We start from the raw sequence: 18590 nt of genomic DNA, 5'->3' as shown, positions 1-18590 counted from the left end.
GGTTTAATGCCATTTGTGCATGGTCCTTCAACCCTGCCTCCTGGTCACGTGCTGTAATCCTTCCAATCTACAAAAAGGTTCTGAGGGCGCTACCAGCATCTTGCAGACCTATCTCCGTTTTGGACTCTGTGTTTAAGATCTTGGGGAGGTACAATTTGGGAAGATTGGAGACCTGGGTAACGTTCAGTAATATTCTTTCTCCTATCCAGCTAGGGTTTAGACCGGGCTTTGGAACTGCAGAGCAGGCCCATAACGTTTATTTGGTGATGTCCTACTAACTGTATATTAAAGAAGAGACAATTCGTCTCTCCTCCATGTATCAGAGCACCACATTTGACAAGGTCAATCGTGACAAGCTTTTGGTGTGTGCTCATATCCATGAATTGCCCAAGTGGCCTGGTAGATCTTCTTGAGAGATTGCATCTGTCAATGGTGGCCTGTGTGAGGAGTGGGGTACACATACAGTGCACTACCTTTTTTCAGGTGGAGAGTGGAGTGTGTGAGGGTTGTGTTCTGGCCCCCCTGCACTTTTGTCTTTACATACATGGCCTATGTGATCATTTACTTATTTCTACTCGAGATATTCCTAGCCTGCGCAATAGACACCTGCCACTATTGGCTTCTGCAAATGATACGGTTTTGCTGGCCCATACCCCAAAAGCCCTGTAGTGTCTTATTAATGATTATTCTTTATTCATGGACTCTCTGGATCTGAAGGTTAAAGCCCAGAAGTAGGCTGTCATGGTCTTTAACACGGGGAAGCGCCAACCACATTTTCGGGCTATGTTTAGTAAGGGTGTTTTAATACCCAGGGTGGATAGTTCTGACTACCTGGGGGTTTGATTTTCATTGAACTTTAAACAGGAGCTCAGATTGTACAAACCGTCTGTTTGTACAACCGTACAAACAGACGGTTGTATCTAACCGTCTGTTAACAAACAGACGGTTAGATACAAACAGTTTATTGGTGGGGTGGCCAGATCAATGGCCATGTCAAAAGCAAAACCGGTCGAGCTGCTGCTTAAGGTTCATAGTGGCAACACTACCGCTGTTGCTATGTCTGGCATGGAGCTGTGGGGGTATGGGAAGATTGAACCGATTCAGGTGGTAGAGAATGCCTTTTTTAAAAGAATATTGGGGCTTCCTGAATCCACTCTAAATAATGCAGTACTTCAGGTGCTGGGCTGGAGGTTTGTAAGTGATCTTATCACAACCCAGCATGTAATCCATTGGCTGAGAGTTTTGGGTAACAATAGAGCTGTTCCCACTCACAAGCTGCTTAGATATCTGGTGCCCCCATCTGGAGATCCCCTGGCCTATGCATGTAAAAGTCACATTGGAAGAAGGGGATGAGGTGGAACATTTTTATATGATAAATATTATGCCTTCTAGGGACATGTAGTCTGTGAAAGCAAGGGTAAATCAATATATCCTGGAAAGAAGGGGGGTCATTGGAGAACATGAGACCTGCTAACAGGAAGTACATGATTGTTATGAGCCCTGTTTTTCAGAAGTATTTATGGTGGGCCCAGAATAATTTGCAGCGTATTGTTATCACTAGGGCATGGTTTAATTTTTATCAATTTGAGAGCTGTGGTGGTGGCCTGGTCTCATGGGAATAAGAACCAATCATGTTTTTGTGTGATGCACCCAGAGAATATCTGGCACATTTTGTATTGTTCTGTCCAGATTTTCCCACCATTACAGAATCTTTGTTGAAACCAGTTTTGCAGGACCAGTGATTTTGCTGTTTTGAGCCTGCTCTGTACTATTTGTTATGGGCTGATTCAGTTAGTGTGGCCTGTGCATTACTGTAATTTTTAAAGAATGCATTATCTGTGAGGCCATTTTTATTGACATCTGCTTGAAGAATTGTTTGGATTTTTGTAGTGTTTTCATGATTTTAATATGACTTCCCTTACTGTAATATCCAAACATACACTGGTACTGCTGCATATCTAAAATAATGTAGCAAGAATTGCTACACATTTCTGATTAAGAAAGAAAACAGATTTCAATTTTAAGAACTAGGCTGTTCATTGAGGTGCATTATATAGGAACACTGTGTATACTTGCTCCAGTGAAAATAAATAGATCTTCACAGAGCAGTAGGAATGTGATTTTTTTTTTACAATTGTCTTATATCCACTTTTAGTGTTTTTAAAAGAGTTTGTTGTGGTAACATGAAAATGTGTCTGTTTTAAAAAGAGTTGTTATGCTGTAGTGTATGTTACTGTATGGCAATTTATGAGACAACATAGATTGCATTATTTTGTTCTTTGTTGTGGTTTTGCTAAACCTAGTGCTTACTTTGTAAAACAATATATGCCTGGGCTCAAGATTTTTCTTTTGCAGCCAGCAGTGCTTTAGGAAATTCACTCAAGTGGAAAAAAGCCCTGTGAGCTCTACTGGTGGAAAGGTAACCTTCGCTGAACACAGACTCTGTATTCTCATATAGGATAGATTGAATCAGCAGTGCAAGCTTCCATCACATAGAATGGTTGCTGCATGACCCTTAGCAGTGTTAAAACTGCCCTACAGGCAAGGGGCAATGAAAGGGTTGAAAACATTTTAGCTTGGAATCTTGTGAGGTTGGTGGGGTAGTAGAGTACGATTTCTTATCACACACAGAACAGGGACATTGTGGCCAACAATACTGCAACTTTCATTGAGAGAACAATCAGACAAAACATGTACCACTGCAACGTAAGTGTTACATATGCAGAACAAATATGCTTCTCAGTTATTTACAAACACAAAAACATCACAGGTCAACATGAGCTTCCTTTATAGTGTAGGCCACAAAACACCTCAGTAGAACAATATTTTCCCTTACAGATCAGTTACAGAATTAGACACAGTATTGTAAGTTTGTACAAATAGTGCACATCAAAATGGACAGTTTAAATTAATGTTCCCCTCACACACATCTCACTATGGACTGCAGTTTTGCAAGGTACCCTTGCACAAAACAGGTCACTGTTGGCCTCATCATTAAGACATTCCCTCAAGTAGAAAAGAGAACTGTGGGCTACAGTGGGGTAAGGTAATCTTCCATCAACAGAGACTCTGTAAGCATGAGCAATGGAAGTGCAATATAGAAAAGATTGAATGAGCAGTGTAAGCTTCCATCAAATACAATAGCTGCAGCATTGGCCTGAGCAGTTAAAGCTCCACTCATAAACAACATATGAACATATGAATAGCAAAGTTAGTAGTGCAAGGTTCCCTTATGTAAAAAAGACACAGAATAGTTTCCAAATGCAAATTGCCCCAAGAAAAACAGGCACAATGTACAAAAGCACCTGACGCGTTCCAAGTGCCGAATGGGATTAGCACAATAAATGATCTCTGGTCCAAATAACTGGACAGGCTCAAGGAATATGGCAAAATACTACTTTATTATCAGTTCATAAAGTAGGGAAAACTGGTGAACAAACGGATTGTAGCTCACACACTGTCCATGCATTTCAGTTATACAAAAGGTTTTATACTTTGACATAAGGCAGCTATGACGTCATCCTACATGGCTAACAATAAAAGCCTACTTGGTGGAGGGATTGGTTAGGGAAACGTGTACATATAGTTAGTATAAATGTTAGTATCATCCTTGGATGCCCCTTATCTGGTAGGCGCGCCTTGAAATACCTCTAAATATGTAAAATACAGATAATAATGTAATAACAGCAGCGGATAGGCCACTGCAACAATGTGTGATCAACCATTACATAGACCGTCATTATTGGTTGGCACTCTTTTGCCAACCTTGGACATTCAGCTTGTTAGTAGCACGTAAACAATGAAACCCAGGTTCAAGGGAACAACGTCAGACAACTACCTTTCTCAGCAAATTCGCCTACCATCTCTCATCCGTTAGGCCGTTAGCCAAGGCGTCTTCTTTGAAGTTTACCTTGCTGACTGTTCTCTTCCTCGTAACTTCAAAGGGAGTGAAGTTACATTGCTATCTTCATCTTAAGCTCTAATAGGCGTCTTCTGGTCCTATACCACGTGTGAGAAGACCATGATACTGTGCATTCTGTCCTTCTATTTATGCTATTTGATTCAATTATATTGGGGTGCTATAATTCTCCTTGGCCCCTGTAGGCTTGGTTGCTACATTTTACATGTACTTTCTGCATCTTTAATTAATCCATACTTGGCACTCGCAACTGTTCACTCCTTTACTTAATCTAAGAGAAATATGTCCTGTGTATGTAGCTTATCCACTTTGACTCCTTTCAAGCCTTACAGTTACTTTTTGCTGTGGCATCCTTTATTCTAAGACAACCAAATATCCTTTGTACTTGCATGAATTTGTATGTCAGTGCCTGTTGGCACTGCAGACTGGGTTTGCCTTCTTAAAGCTTTTTGCTTACTATAATACGATGCCAACATCCATTTTCTCAACATGGCTGCTTTACTCGCTTTCTATTTTCTACTTCAGCAAGCTTCTACATTGTCTTATCTACCTTGAGTTTCTGTATACATACATTGATTATATCTCATCACGTATCTTCCTATTGTATATGGTTTTCCTTTTCATTCGCATATATGTTTACTTTGTTTCTTCATTTACATATTTATACTGTAGATATCCATACTTCGAGTTCAGTGCATCCACATATCTTCCCTCTTTAGTGGCGTCATTTTCTTCTTCTGTCCGACTTTACTTAAGTTCTTCTAGATCCAGTGGTGTCTGCAGGCACATGTCCACCGCATCAGTTAGAGGGTGCATTCTGTACGGTTGTCTGAGAGCATAACGTCTCTCAGACCTTCAATGTGGTATTGGGATGATATCAGATGTCAAACACAGTGCCTTTTTGCTGCTCTTCCAGTATGGTGGAGGTGAGGGGGTGGGCTCTATTAATGATGTGTACTTCTGCCTCTCTACAACAGTATGGGCCTCAGCAGTGCAATCTCAGTCCACATATAACAGTTGCAGTATGGGTTTGGTTGTACCTGCTCCAGAAGCATAGTTTAGACATACAAGGGGACTTTGCAGTCCATGCTCCACTCACATAGAACGTACATAGTCGTGCAAGCTGCAGTCGTGAAAGCTCTGATTTCTTTATTAATGCATAGTTCTCACAATAGCAGCAATATGCATATAAATTAAGTGGTGCGGGTTGATACTGCCACAAATTAAGCAGTGGCTAAAGTATACTTGATTGGTAATATGCGGTTAATGTGGCTTTGGTAACTTCTTGTGTCTCCATTATATCTACGTACATCTAGTAGTGATGTTTATACATTTACACATGTTTATGATTTTGGATTGGTACTGTGACTTCATTTTGACACTTGGCTATTCATAAACATGTAGGGTTTTAAAACCTGGATGTATGTAGCAGGGGAAAATAATTCATGACAAATGTAGCCTTTCTACAGTTATTCTTTTTTTACTCTTTGTATCCTTGTGCAGGCATTCTTCCTCCGATCTCTGTACCCCATGCATCCACATTATCCCCATCATCTCAACCTCCTTTCACTCACCCTATAAGTTTTTGTATCCCCACCAATTTAGCTAATCCCTTTCGTATTTACCGTCACACACCCATTTTATCTCAATGCACCCTAAATGCACGATTCTACTACTACCTTTTGTATCTCCACTTACTCAACCTATTCCCTCCCTCTATATTACCACCCACCAACCCATTCTACACACGTTATTTCTTCCCACCACCCATTTACATAATATTCACTGTTTCTACCTGCATTCTCTATATGTGCACCCATGCTACTTTTATCCTTCGTACTCCCATGCAGCCATCCTACCCTCATTCTTTATATCTTCATCCAACCTACCATATCCAGGTTGGTCCCAGGCACTGATTCCCCATACCACCACCATTACTCTCCCCATCCTGTCTAAGCCCACTCATCCTACCCCTTCTGAATCTTCGCCATCTACCTTACCGTCACTCTTTCTATCCTCACTTGACCATTCTATCCCACTCTCTGTCGCACATCCACTGTTCCCTGGTCCTCCATATTCCCATGTACCCTATGTACCCACACTGTCTTTTTACCACCCACCGATCCTACGTGCACACGCTGTACCCTACACATTGTACTCCAATCCAACCTACCTTTCTCTATCCACTCATCATATGACTACTATGCATACATCCACTCTCAGTGTGCACACTAATTCTACTTCCACTCTGACTACTCCCACCATGTTTATATACCCCCACTAAATTCACAAACTCTCTACCTAAACCAATCCACGCTGCTACCATTTTCTGTTATCACACCCATCCACTCTATTTGCATAATGTTACCCCTGTGCAGACACCGTAATCTGAACTGTGTACCTCCTGCACTTAAGGTCTCCACCCTGGGTTTGATCTTTAATGTATCCCTCCCTGTACCTCATATTACAAAGTATGTATTTTATGCTGGGAGAAAAACTGTCACGCATGCTTAGATCTTTTAGGACGCTTGATTTGTGTTGGGCCAGGAGGCTTACTTGCTTATCATGGAATGCAGAGGTGTGGGAGTCGGGTCAGCGGTGTGGAAACTGTCTCTGGCTGGGTGGGGGTTAGAGGCCTGCTGGCAGCTTAGTGGTGATGAACGGATGCAGTGCAGAGCCTGCTGTTGACTCACGCTCTTGCAGGGTGCATTCCTCTGAACAATACTAAATGAATGCAACGGTAAAGGGACATGGGGGAAGTAGACGTCCGTGGGAACTGATGATGTGCATTTGCTCTGTCGAGAGGGTGTTGGGCCTAGTGAAATCTTTCCATAGAGCTCAGCTGGTGCAGCATAGTCACACAAGCCTGAATTTTGTTATAACTACAAAATGTCATTTTTTTCTGTTTCTCCCACTGCCATGCATCTACTGTTTGTGTAATATGCTTTCGCAGTGGGGTTTTCTCATCCCTTATACACTACACTATCTCATACAGGATTTGCCTCACCTCAAGGCACCTAGGGGGGTGAGATATACCAATTTCCATCCGAACACTGTGTAGAAACATCTACTCACCTTATTCCTATTTTTCTCTACCCACAGCCAACCTACCTTTACTATGTTTAACCCCACCCACCCATCCTATCTTCATGTGCACTATCTCCACCATCCTACCCCTTCCGGTACTACCCACACCCACCTTACTTATCTACACCTTGTCTATTGCCATCCACTCATTCTATATAGAATCTTTATTCTGCCATCCACCCTACATCCATTGTATTTACTCTCATTCATCCTACATCCACCATTTATGTTCCTCTTCTCTATATTTTCACACACTACACCTACCACATCTCTGCCTCCATCCACGTATACAACCTACCTCAATCCTTTGTTTCCCTATATGCCCTCTCTATCTGTTTTTTCTCTTCTTGTGCCCAGTTACCCTACCTGCAACCTCTGTAGCCCATGCACCCACCATACCCCCCACTCTGCAGCTATCCTATTTCAATGTTCTATATACTCACGCTACCTCCACTGTTTTTATCCTCAGCCAGTCATCCAATCTGCATCCACCCTACTCTTAAACTCTCTAATCCCACCCAACCTATCCCCACCTTCTCCACTGCTACACATACATCCTTTACTACCCTCTTTACCATCATGCAACCACCGTACACCATCGTCTCGGGAGGATAGTTCAGCGCCAACATGCTTTCCTTGGAAGCAAGACGACACAGAGCCACACAGGTTCGGTCTGCAATTAGAAACATCTGGGTATTAAGCGTGTTATAAATAACCTATAATATCTTAATAATATCATTCTTTTTCCTACAACCATGTATACACTGTACTTCTCCCGTCTTTATTTCTATCCACTCATGCTATCTCTACTCTCTCCATTGTCACCTGTTAATTTTGAGTGGATCTGTTGTTTATGGAATTGTTCTATTCTAGAGGACTAGAGGTGGAATGTGTGTACTCATTATATTGGTTTCTTTACAACATTGCTCATCAATTTCAACAAAGAAGTATCTAGAACTTTCCAGGAGGAAGTATTGTTTGCAAGGAAGTAAAGTATTTAAATCTAAACATTTTGAGGATAATGTTTTAAGTTTTGTACACAATTCTTTTAAGGCTGAATACCCATGCCTGTTAGTGATAATGGGCCTCATTATGAGTATGCTGGTCCAGTAAGAACGCTGCCGGTAACTGGCACCATTGTTACCGGACCATCATACTCCAAGTTCTGTGCACGGGTGCCATCCCTCCCGCCAGGTCTGACCTGATGTGCGGAACGACACCCGCTCGCAGACTTTGACGGAAGCACCGGCACCGTTATCAAGATAGGATAAGAGGTGACAAACAATTCATAATAGAACTGCTGTACATTTTCCTACACAACTACTTCAGATACAACAATAAATACTGTGCTCAAATCTCTGGCACCGCAATGGGCTCAGCTATGGCTCCAGCATATGCCAACTTCTTCATGTGTTATCTCAAAAAACAACACATTCATGAGAATGTTCATTGGAATACCCAACTCATATTCTGGAAATGGTACATAGAATACATTGATGGATATGGTTATGCACCAGATCACAATTAACTAGCTTTCATGATTTTCCTAATAGAATACATCCCAGGATCAAATTCTCCCTAGAGATAGGTGACCGACTCTTGCATTTCCTAGATGTTGAACTCAAAATCACTCCTACTGGATTAAAAACCAATGTGTACCATAAACCAACAGACGTCAATAATGTACTAGTATGCTAGTTTCCATCCAAGACAAATGATACAAATGATACAAAGCTTACCCTACAGCCAATTTCTACGTATTAAAACAATAACAACCAACACTGGTATGCTCAAGAAAGAAAACTCTGACCAAAAAAACACATTTGTTAATAGAGGATATCTTCTTGAGATAGTGCAACAAGCCAAAGCAAAGGCTGATGCCATCGATAGGAAGACCTTGTTACACCTGGTACCAAAGGACAAAGGCATATCACTTCTCTATATCTCTGAGTTCTCTAGACAGAGTCTTAATTTACAGAGAATTATTACTAAAAACTGGAAATATTTACTCCACGACCCACTGCTTCAATAACTCTTCCCCAAACCTCACATGATGGCTTACAGGAGAGGAAGGAATTTTAGGGATAGACTAGTGAAGGCTAGACACACAAAGAACATTAACCTCACATAAGAATGGCACTACCCATCTCTTCAATGTAGCAACTGCAGCAACATCATCAACGACAACACCATTCAACAACCTCTTACTGGATATAGAATAGCGCTTAGAGATTTTGCCACAAGTAATAGCACTGGAGTAATTCATGCCATAAAATGCCCATGTGGCCTACTATATGTGGATCAGACCAATAAAACAGCTTGATAAAGATGGCTAGATCATAAATCCAATATTCAAACCCAAAGTCCCAAGTCACCAGTGGGTAGACACTTTAAAGAATACAGACACAACCTAGCTCAGTTCAGATTTATTATACTGGAAGTGGTACAGACTCCCCATGAGGAGGCAACAAATCCAGCAGGTTTGCTCAAAGAGAAATACATGGGATCCATCCTTTGGATATGGTGCACCCAAGAGGGATGAACAAGGAATTCAATTTACATTGTTTTATATGATTAACAGACTGCCTATTTACAATACTCCATATGAAGACATGTCATTTTGATTTACCCAATATTATCAATGGACAAAGCACCTGATGTTACCCATTTTTTATTTATGCTGTTTAATGTTGTGTAATTTGAATTTCTTACCAGAGGATTGTTCCTCTGGTATCTATACTCGATACCTGTGTTCAACTATTTCCAAAATTGTTGGAGTATTCCATCTTGAATTGTACCATTCGATTTAACTTATTTTCTAGGATCCTATGATGTATAGATTATATCTCTAGGTTAGATGACTGTGTTTCATGTTTAACATGACTATTTAACAATGTGATGCACATGACCATGCCTTTGATTTTGTTTACTTAGTTTGGAACTTGATTGTAATATTTAACATTCAATAAAGGTTTACGTGTTGAATAGCACCAATGCACACACAGTGATATCAACCACTTTCTAAAATCATTAAAGTCATGTGACTTCCATTACCAAAATTCTGTAAGTTCATGCAACTGATATTTCCAACTGCATGTTTTCCATTCTGCATGCATCTTTACATGCCTCTAGGGTGAGTTAACTGGAATAATTCACATATTTATTGAACAGTGTCAACAATTCCTTTTATTTAAACTTACATCCACCCGTGGATTCTATCCTTTTCCGCTTGTTACTCCTTCAATAACGGGCACTCTATAGTCATATTTCTTTGTCTGATCAATCTGCCACAGTCCTTCTTTGAGTTTCTTCCCCTGTATCCATGGTTACCTGTATACAACATTTCTTGATGGCACCTTTTAGCGCGGCTAAAGTTTGAGTATACCCTGTTTTTGCGCAGGTCTGTACTTTGCCTTCATTTGTCACAAGACACAAGTCCACATGTAATTTACAACAGTTGACTTTCATTTTCAGCCCGTTAATCGTTTGGTTAATCTAGCAAGGTTTTGCTTAGACAGTTGGGTACAATGCCTAACCTGATGTGAGAAGGCTCTCACAGAACATGCATCCTTTATGAACATATGAACTTTGGATACAGGATATCATCTATTCAAATAGGTTATTCACTTTTTTCTTTCTTCTCAGTCACTTTCATAATTAGTCTTATTTTGCCTTAGGTATTCTTCTTCTGAAGGTTCTTAACTATCTCTTTTCATGTGCCCTTTTCAGTAGTCCCTCATTCCCCTGTTTGAATTCTTTTTTTCTATGGTCTGCACAGCCCAGGTACCATCTTTATCTACTCATTGTACCTTTCCTTCTGAACCTGTCGCTTAACACACACATGGGTGTAATCAATACGTGATACATATCATTTCTGCATGCGTGAATGCACACGTACTGGTTTTCTTGTGACTCACAAACTGGAATCTTCTTTTCCTCTGTATGACCTGTATATCAATATGGTTTTATTTACTGGTACTCAATACTAAGAAGCAATTTTCAAACTAACATAGTTATTTCATTGTTAATTCCACACACAGTTGCCAATAGCACTCTTGCACATTGATTTCATCTAGCAGTATATGATTAATTGAAATACAATTGTGATACATGGACTTTTAATTGTTGATGATCTGACTTTTAATTGATCATATTTATTATTCTATAGACTCTTTATACCGCACCTGATGAAAGGAATTCTGAATCTTGAAATGTGTTGTGCTTTCTACTTTCAACTATAAAATAAGATTTGGTACGAAGAACTTGTTTTCTGACCACTGTCATTTACTGATTTACTATCAATATATTAATATTAATTTAACATCATATTGGCTGATTCTCAGTACAAAGGTGTGCATCGGATGGGAGTGTCTGATACTCTTCGGATACCATCTTATTTGTTTACGTTGTTCGAACATTGTCAGGATTGTGTTACCTCCTCTGCATCCAGGTTAGTCATCACCATATTCATACACCTCCCAGCATTTACAAACAAAAGGGTGTGCAACTATATAGATGGATTCTTAACCTTGTGCCAACAAAGGTCAACTTAGAACTGTATATCTGATTCTGTGCTGACTAACAGATATTCATTTGATTTTTTCATGAGAACAAGAAGATTTAGATTAAAACAGAGTGTAATTCTAGTACCTCTATCTTTATGGTCTTATTTGGCTCTTCTTAAATAGATAAAATAACCTGGACTATTGGTGTTTTATAATTCAGAAGATATTGTGCATGGTGTAATATTGCTACAGGTTGTAGGCTAGCATGGTACACCTTCCCAAGCAGCACCTACATTTACTATAGATGAATCCTTGTAGCCTGGATATCTGCTTTGATTGTTTCAAATGACACCACTGATGCAAGAACTAGCTTTAACAGTAGAAAAACAGCCATTTGTGTACCTTTCAATTCTTCAAGCACCTGTATATGAAAGACCACAAAACACACATCCAGCAATGTCAATCCGAAGTATAGTAGCAGTTGCAAGTGGAAGCGACATTTTTTCTCAAAATACAAAGGGAGATAGTCAAGAATGTGTAATGACTATCCTTAGATTTCAGCAGCTTGTAGACTGGATGACCTTTGCCAGAAGATAATTGTAACAAATCTCCAAAAACAAGGACATTTTCACCTCCAAACAAAACATCATAGTCAGCCTTCAAGAACTCTTGCATCCACAAGTGAATGAAAACTGGCATCAAGTTAGACACCATACTTACTTCATCTACAATCAAGTTATTTAATTTTCTTGCAATGACTATTTTTGAGGTGTTATTGCAGGTAACAGTTAGTGGAGATAGATATGTAGAAATGTCTTACACGTGGAAGCATGTGTGTCCGCAATGTTACAAAAAGTAAATTACTCAAGATGTTAAAGAAATGTTTTTATACCTTCCTGATCAGAAAAGTGTGATTTTTTTTCTGATCTCGTAACAAACGTTTTTCATGAAATGCAATGCAGTGTATGTGGTTGTAATCTACAGTCAACACCACAAAATCTAATTTTTAAAAAGTACCTTATAATAATAATTCAGAGATACATTATAGATGGTAGGAAACTTACCATGTTGGTTATGAATTTTGTAAATAGGTTTCTATTTACAACAAAATATTTAAAACATGCTCAACTCTTTTTCATGAGGCAGCATCCATTCAGTGTGGACATTTCACAACACCGGTGCATACAGAAGTAAATTAGTAAATTGGCTTGTTTGCAATGACCCTATAGTCACACACCAAGCTAGATTATCAAAGGTTGTAACAAATGCTTACCTAATGTTGCTACAACCAAAGTTTTAGAATATGTTGTAAATTGTTTGTGAATATGGATGTTAGAAACAGGAGTGTAGGTAATAGTGTTTAATGTAAACTAAAGGATAGATATTTACTAGTTTGTAATGTAAAAACACTACGAAATAAATGTATATATTAGATTATCAAGGTTTTATAAATTATAAAAATAACAGCATTCTGAAATATTCTACTTCTGTTTTATTGTGTAAAACATTGTATATTATAATATGTTCAAGTTGTTCCCTATAAGTATTCGGTCATATACATGGTTCTGTGGGATGTATTTACCCATGCATCCGAGCCATACCTCAAAACTGTGCAGTACTGACATGGAAAACATCATGATGGCCAGAGCTTCCCAGAAAATGCACAGGGAAATGCATGAAGAATAGGCTGCCACTCATTTTTGCCGATGTTATGGGCACAGAAGGAAACTGCCTAAAACCACCATTGGACTACCCACACAGTAGTCTGAAACCATTGGGAATGGCAATGCTGATTGCCAAAAGCAAACCCATAACTGTTGGGAATTCATTTCTTAAATCCCAAAAATGGGTGCAGTACCAGTACTCACCACTATCCAAAAGCCGGCGTTTTAAAACCACCCTGTGTTTCTCTGAAGGCAGGCTCAAACTGTCTATTTTAAACATTGCAACACATCTAAAAACTCACTGGACACCAGCAGACATTTGGTAGAATGGAGTGTTGTGTGCCTACAAAATCTGGGAAATGAAGAGCCCAAAACAATGCTTATAACAAAACTGCTATGGAGTCAGCAGTTTAAGTTGCACTGGATTTAAAGACACTAAAATCGAAAATGTTTAGATTAAATGAGTGACCTATGTTTGGTGTCACATGCCTTTGCAATTGTTTAAATGTCATAGTTTAAACTTAGAATCAGCATTCTAGCTGCATGTGTAAAATTGCAAGTTAATTTAAAAAGCAACAAAAAACATGACAGTTAGCTGAAAGTCTGGCTTAAGGAACTTGATTTTGCTTGACAACTACCCCCATCAGGAGTGAAACTTGAGTCACAACTGTGTTCCCAGGCCCATCTGCCTTTTTGCTGGCCACACTAAGGATATGCCATCTATCTGATAATTGAATTACCTGTGCTCTACAGGAGCTCTGAACAAAGCCTGTCCTGGCTCAGGCAAAGGTTTTATTGGCGGCAGTCGTAAATGGAGCTTCCTCCTGGAAGTGAAGGGGAGGAGCACTGCCTGTGAGAGCAAGCTGGCTTGGCAGAACTGGATAAACCAGTATTTCCACCATGTGACCTGGGAAACCACACCCCTTTGTAGCCAGAATATTGTTTAGAAAAAGATGGATCATTCATAGAGCGGACATGTGAAAATTTTATAAATGATACCATAATTCTTGTGATTTTTCTGCCCACAGTTTAAGAGGTTTTTAGAACCGGTGGTATGTTCAGGGGGTGTCAGCGGAAAAGTGGATATTACTCTAAATGTATGCATGTTAAAAATCTGAAACTTCATCAGTTAATGTCCATACTCCCTGCGCACATGTATGTAAAGTTGGGTCAATGTCAGAAATTGAAAAATCAGTTAAAAAGTCAATTATGTGCCATTTCTCAATGCAAGCTCTTAGAAACAGCAGATTTGGGACAGAGTATACCTCATGTGATCTGTGACATGGGTATGTAATTTCAAACAACTGTGTAACTGTGAAATATGTGTTTTGATCATATATAGATTTGGGTGCACAGATGACAGGAGTTTTTTCAAGAGATCATAAATGGCTGACATCACTCTGACACAACTTAGTTCCCCAATCAAATGAGAAATGGAAGTTTGACCAATTAGAAGCTGAGAGAGAGGTAGGGTCTAGTGATGCTAGAACACACCCACATTCTAAACACATAAAAGCAGACAGACAGGACAGATAGGGACTTTCAAATCCATCTGCCGCTGGAAGCTCTGCCGGAAAAATCCATACTTTACCTCCATCAAACCTCCAGAGAGCCAAACTAGAGACTTCAATCTATCCAGAACTAGAGACCCAGACCAGAGAACCAGAGAGAGCTGACCCAGATCACTGTGAAGTGCAGAGACCAGAGGCGAGTTTAAAACCTGACCAGATCCATGGCGAGGCCCATTTCACTCAAGAATATAGTGTGAGTACCTAGAAAACTGTGCAGAACCAATCTCCTAGTTAAAATAATATAATTCAATCTAGCTTAATCTAAGTAGAACTGTCTCCTAACTGTCACCTGTCATTTGCATAGCTGTCACTTGTCATTTTCTAGTTGCAAGCTGCACTTGTCATTTTGAGCTTTTAAAATTTCAAATCTGAAAAACGACCTTCACTAAATCGCTCATATCTCCGCGACAGTTTGTGCTAGAGACTTGCAGTAACTTTCATTTGGAAGATGAGATCCTAGGCTTTCCTAGGACCCCAAAACGATCGTGATGGTCCTTGCGGTTCCTCTGTAATAGCGCTCGGCGCATCCGCGAATTTTGCCGCGATTTGCAAATTTCTTCACGTGTAAAAAGACAGCAGTTTTGCTTTTCCTTGCCAAAAACTTCGTTTACCTGCTAGTTACTACTAAAGCATTGTTAAGGTGATCCTGAATTCATAGAGAGTAGCTATCACTCACCCTGAACCTCTGAAAGGGAATTAAAAGCATTTTAGCATATTTTTCAATTCATTGCCAGCACATATCAAAGCAATTTGGGCCTGTGTTTTCAAACTTCTGTAGTCTAAGCTTGCTGGGGTGAACTGAATCACATTTGATTGCATTTCTGAGAACTGTGTGTTTTCCTTCCATTTCCTTGCCTTGCATCAAGGGGGGGGGGGTGAATTGCCAGAGAAAAGTGATTACATTGTTTGGTTGAAATCATATTGAGTATTTTCTGTACTGCATTCATTGAATATTGCATCCACCTGAGCTTACATAAAGCATTCTGTATCACCTTCTTCTTTTGTTCCTATTCACCTGTGTGCTACCTTATCCATTTCATGTCAACTCCTTATTGATTATAGAGAAGCGTGTTAGTGCCAGATTCTCCGTTGTTAATCTTTATCATATCAGATTAAGTGTGCTATTCAATTATTAATTTATTATAAGGTGTGATATATACATCTCTTGTTTAAATTATCAAATAAACCTTTTAACTTGCAAAACAGAACTACTTCTTGGCTCAGTGGGGTCAGGGGGATTCCAACAGAGGGGTGTTATATAGGGGTAGTCATCCAGAACGCATGAACTGGACATAGAGATATATCAATAAGGGCTTTCATTCAGTATTCTAGACTAGGCGTTGACTTAGCTGTAGTGCAGGATTGAATCCTCTTACAAATTGGGGGCTCGTCCGGGATGTTTGGGTTAGAATACCACTTGTGCAGCTTAATACAGCGTGCCAGCTGACCAGATACACATATCCAGTCGGATCACCACGCTGTGTTACGCTGTAAAGCATTCCTCAAAAGGGACACTCCAAGAAAAGTTCTGTTCTGCAAAAATAAAATACAAACTTCTGTAAGTCAGGACAGAGACCAATCTCTAGAATGACGACCTTGGTAGATATGAAAATAGCCAGAGAGCACTTCTTACATAAACTATTTGTGAGAGGTGAATGGGCTGAGCAGGGCCAGGATGCCTGGTTGCAGGCCATCACGCGACAGGCCACTGAAACAGGGTCAGACTTATGGAGAGATCAGGGTCCATTACATGTGGCCCTGAGTGAACTATATATGGCTCCTAAGGCCAAAGATGAACATGACAAGATTGTTAGGATAGCGGCATATTTATATTTATATATGGGAGCCATACAGAATAAATGTGCTGAAGGCCATGATCTGGCAAAAAGGCAACAGATGGCGTTAGAGAAGGCCTAATCTGATCTGGACTCTTCTGAGCAAAGGCTGCACAGAAGCCAGGAGTCAGAAAATGAGACCAGACAGTACATCACTAAAATAAAGGAGGATATGGATGTGCTGCAAAAGGAAAAGTCAGAACAGGTTACCAGATTTCTGGCCTTGCAGAAGGAACACCAAGAAGGTTTGGACTCCCTACTGCAAAGCCAGAAAAAGCTGGAGCAACAGCTAGACTTCAATAGGGCATGTGCTGAGCAGGTAGTCACCCTGCAAAGCCACCTAGATAGGGAGAAGGCAGAGAGCAATAAACTGATTCTGAAAGACCTGGATACCCAGGCAGAGTTTGACCAGGAGCGCCAGAAAGCTGGTGCCTTCCAAAGGCAGAGGGACGACCTGGCGGCACAAATGCAGGCTCTTAGTCAGGAAAGAGACGCCATAGGCCAGGAAGTCTGCCATTTAAAAAGGAAAATGGAAGAAAATCACCTGGCCCTCCAGGGGCTGGGTGACCTCCAAAAAGAAAACCAGAACTTGTTAGAGCACACCAGGAGGGTGGAAGAGGCTCTGGCAAGAAAGGAGCAGGCCAGTAGGGATGGGACTCAGGAGGTAAACCTCCTGCAGCAAAGACTGGCCCAGTTCTCCAGAACCAACCAGGAAGCACAGAGGGAAAATGAGGCCCTCTGTCAACACAATGATAGGCTCCAGCAACAGGTAGCGATGCAGGAGAAACTGATAGAGTCGAGTAAGGCCTTAACAGAGGAACTGAAAGCACAAATGCAGGCTCTTGCATTGCAACAGGGAGCAGGGGCGGATAGGGATGAGGTCCGCTGGGAAAGAGAGATTCCTGACCATAACCGCAGGAGCCCTAACACCAGGGGCCTTCATCTCCCCCAGTCCCTGGACTCTACCACCCCCATGTCCCCTGGCGCACATGAGCACAGGGCCACAGGGATGGCAGATTACTATCCAGCTAAGAGTATTGGGCTCATAGGCCAGTACCACTCAGGAATGGAGGGGTGGGCATCCGGGTATGGGCACCCAAGTACAGTACAGTTCAATGGGGAACCCCAGGAGAGTAGGCCCATTAAGGGCATCCTGAAAACCTCTGCCCAGTTAGGTCAGTGGAGGGGGTACCCATCAAATCCTGGCAGCAAGGAGGAATCTGAAGACTCCTCTGAACTGCGCAGGACACAGGAGACCAGGTCCCCACAGTCTGCCAGCCATTCCCAGGCTCGCAGAATCCGGGAAAACCTGGAAGAACAGACGGGAACCTCTGGGAGCAGTGCCTCTGAGTCCGAGGACGATTGGACCAGGGTTACCCGGACCAAAAGGGCCAATAAGACAAAAAGGGCCTTGCTTAAGGACCCTTTAAAGCAGATTAAGGCGATCAGGAGCGTCATCACGCCTTACCATAAGAACGCTAAGTATTCTGTTTGGGAGCACTTAGAGTTGTTTGAACAAATGATGGAGACTTTCCATTTGAAGGACAGCCAAAGCTGTATTCAATATGTAAAGTGGACCTTCTCCCCGGAATACTCCAGTTTCTTTGCGGGGCTGGAGGACCAAAATCATTTAAGATGGTCCACCTATAAGGCGGCCATCCTGAAACATTTTTCCATTCATAGAAATCCTCAAGAGGCTCGCAAGGCAGCCTACAATTTACAATGTGGGGAGGATCAGGCCCCACAAGAATTTGTGCAGGAACTGAAACGTGCTTTTGCGCAGACCACCAGAAGGGTGCGCACAGATAGTAGAGAGTTCATTAATACGTTTTTTCATGCCTTGCCCAAATACATAATGACCCAGCTCGTGAGGGATTTTCACGAGAAAAGATCTTTAGACTGGGTCATTGAACAGGCTACCCGGATCTATGAGGTGCAGAAACCGGTAGATAGCAAAAGTAATGCCCAGAAAAACCCCAAAGCCAACACCACCCCTGCTGCTGCCAAGG

This window comes from Ambystoma mexicanum, chromosome 7p, assembly GCF_040938575.1.
Source record: "Ambystoma mexicanum isolate Mex_15411 chromosome 7p, UKY_AmexF1_1, whole genome shotgun sequence".
Classification (NCBI taxonomy): domain Eukaryota; kingdom Metazoa; phylum Chordata; class Amphibia; order Caudata; family Ambystomatidae; genus Ambystoma; species Ambystoma mexicanum.
The sequence above is the reverse complement of the archived record's forward strand: the minus strand, read 5'-3'. Positions refer to the sequence as shown.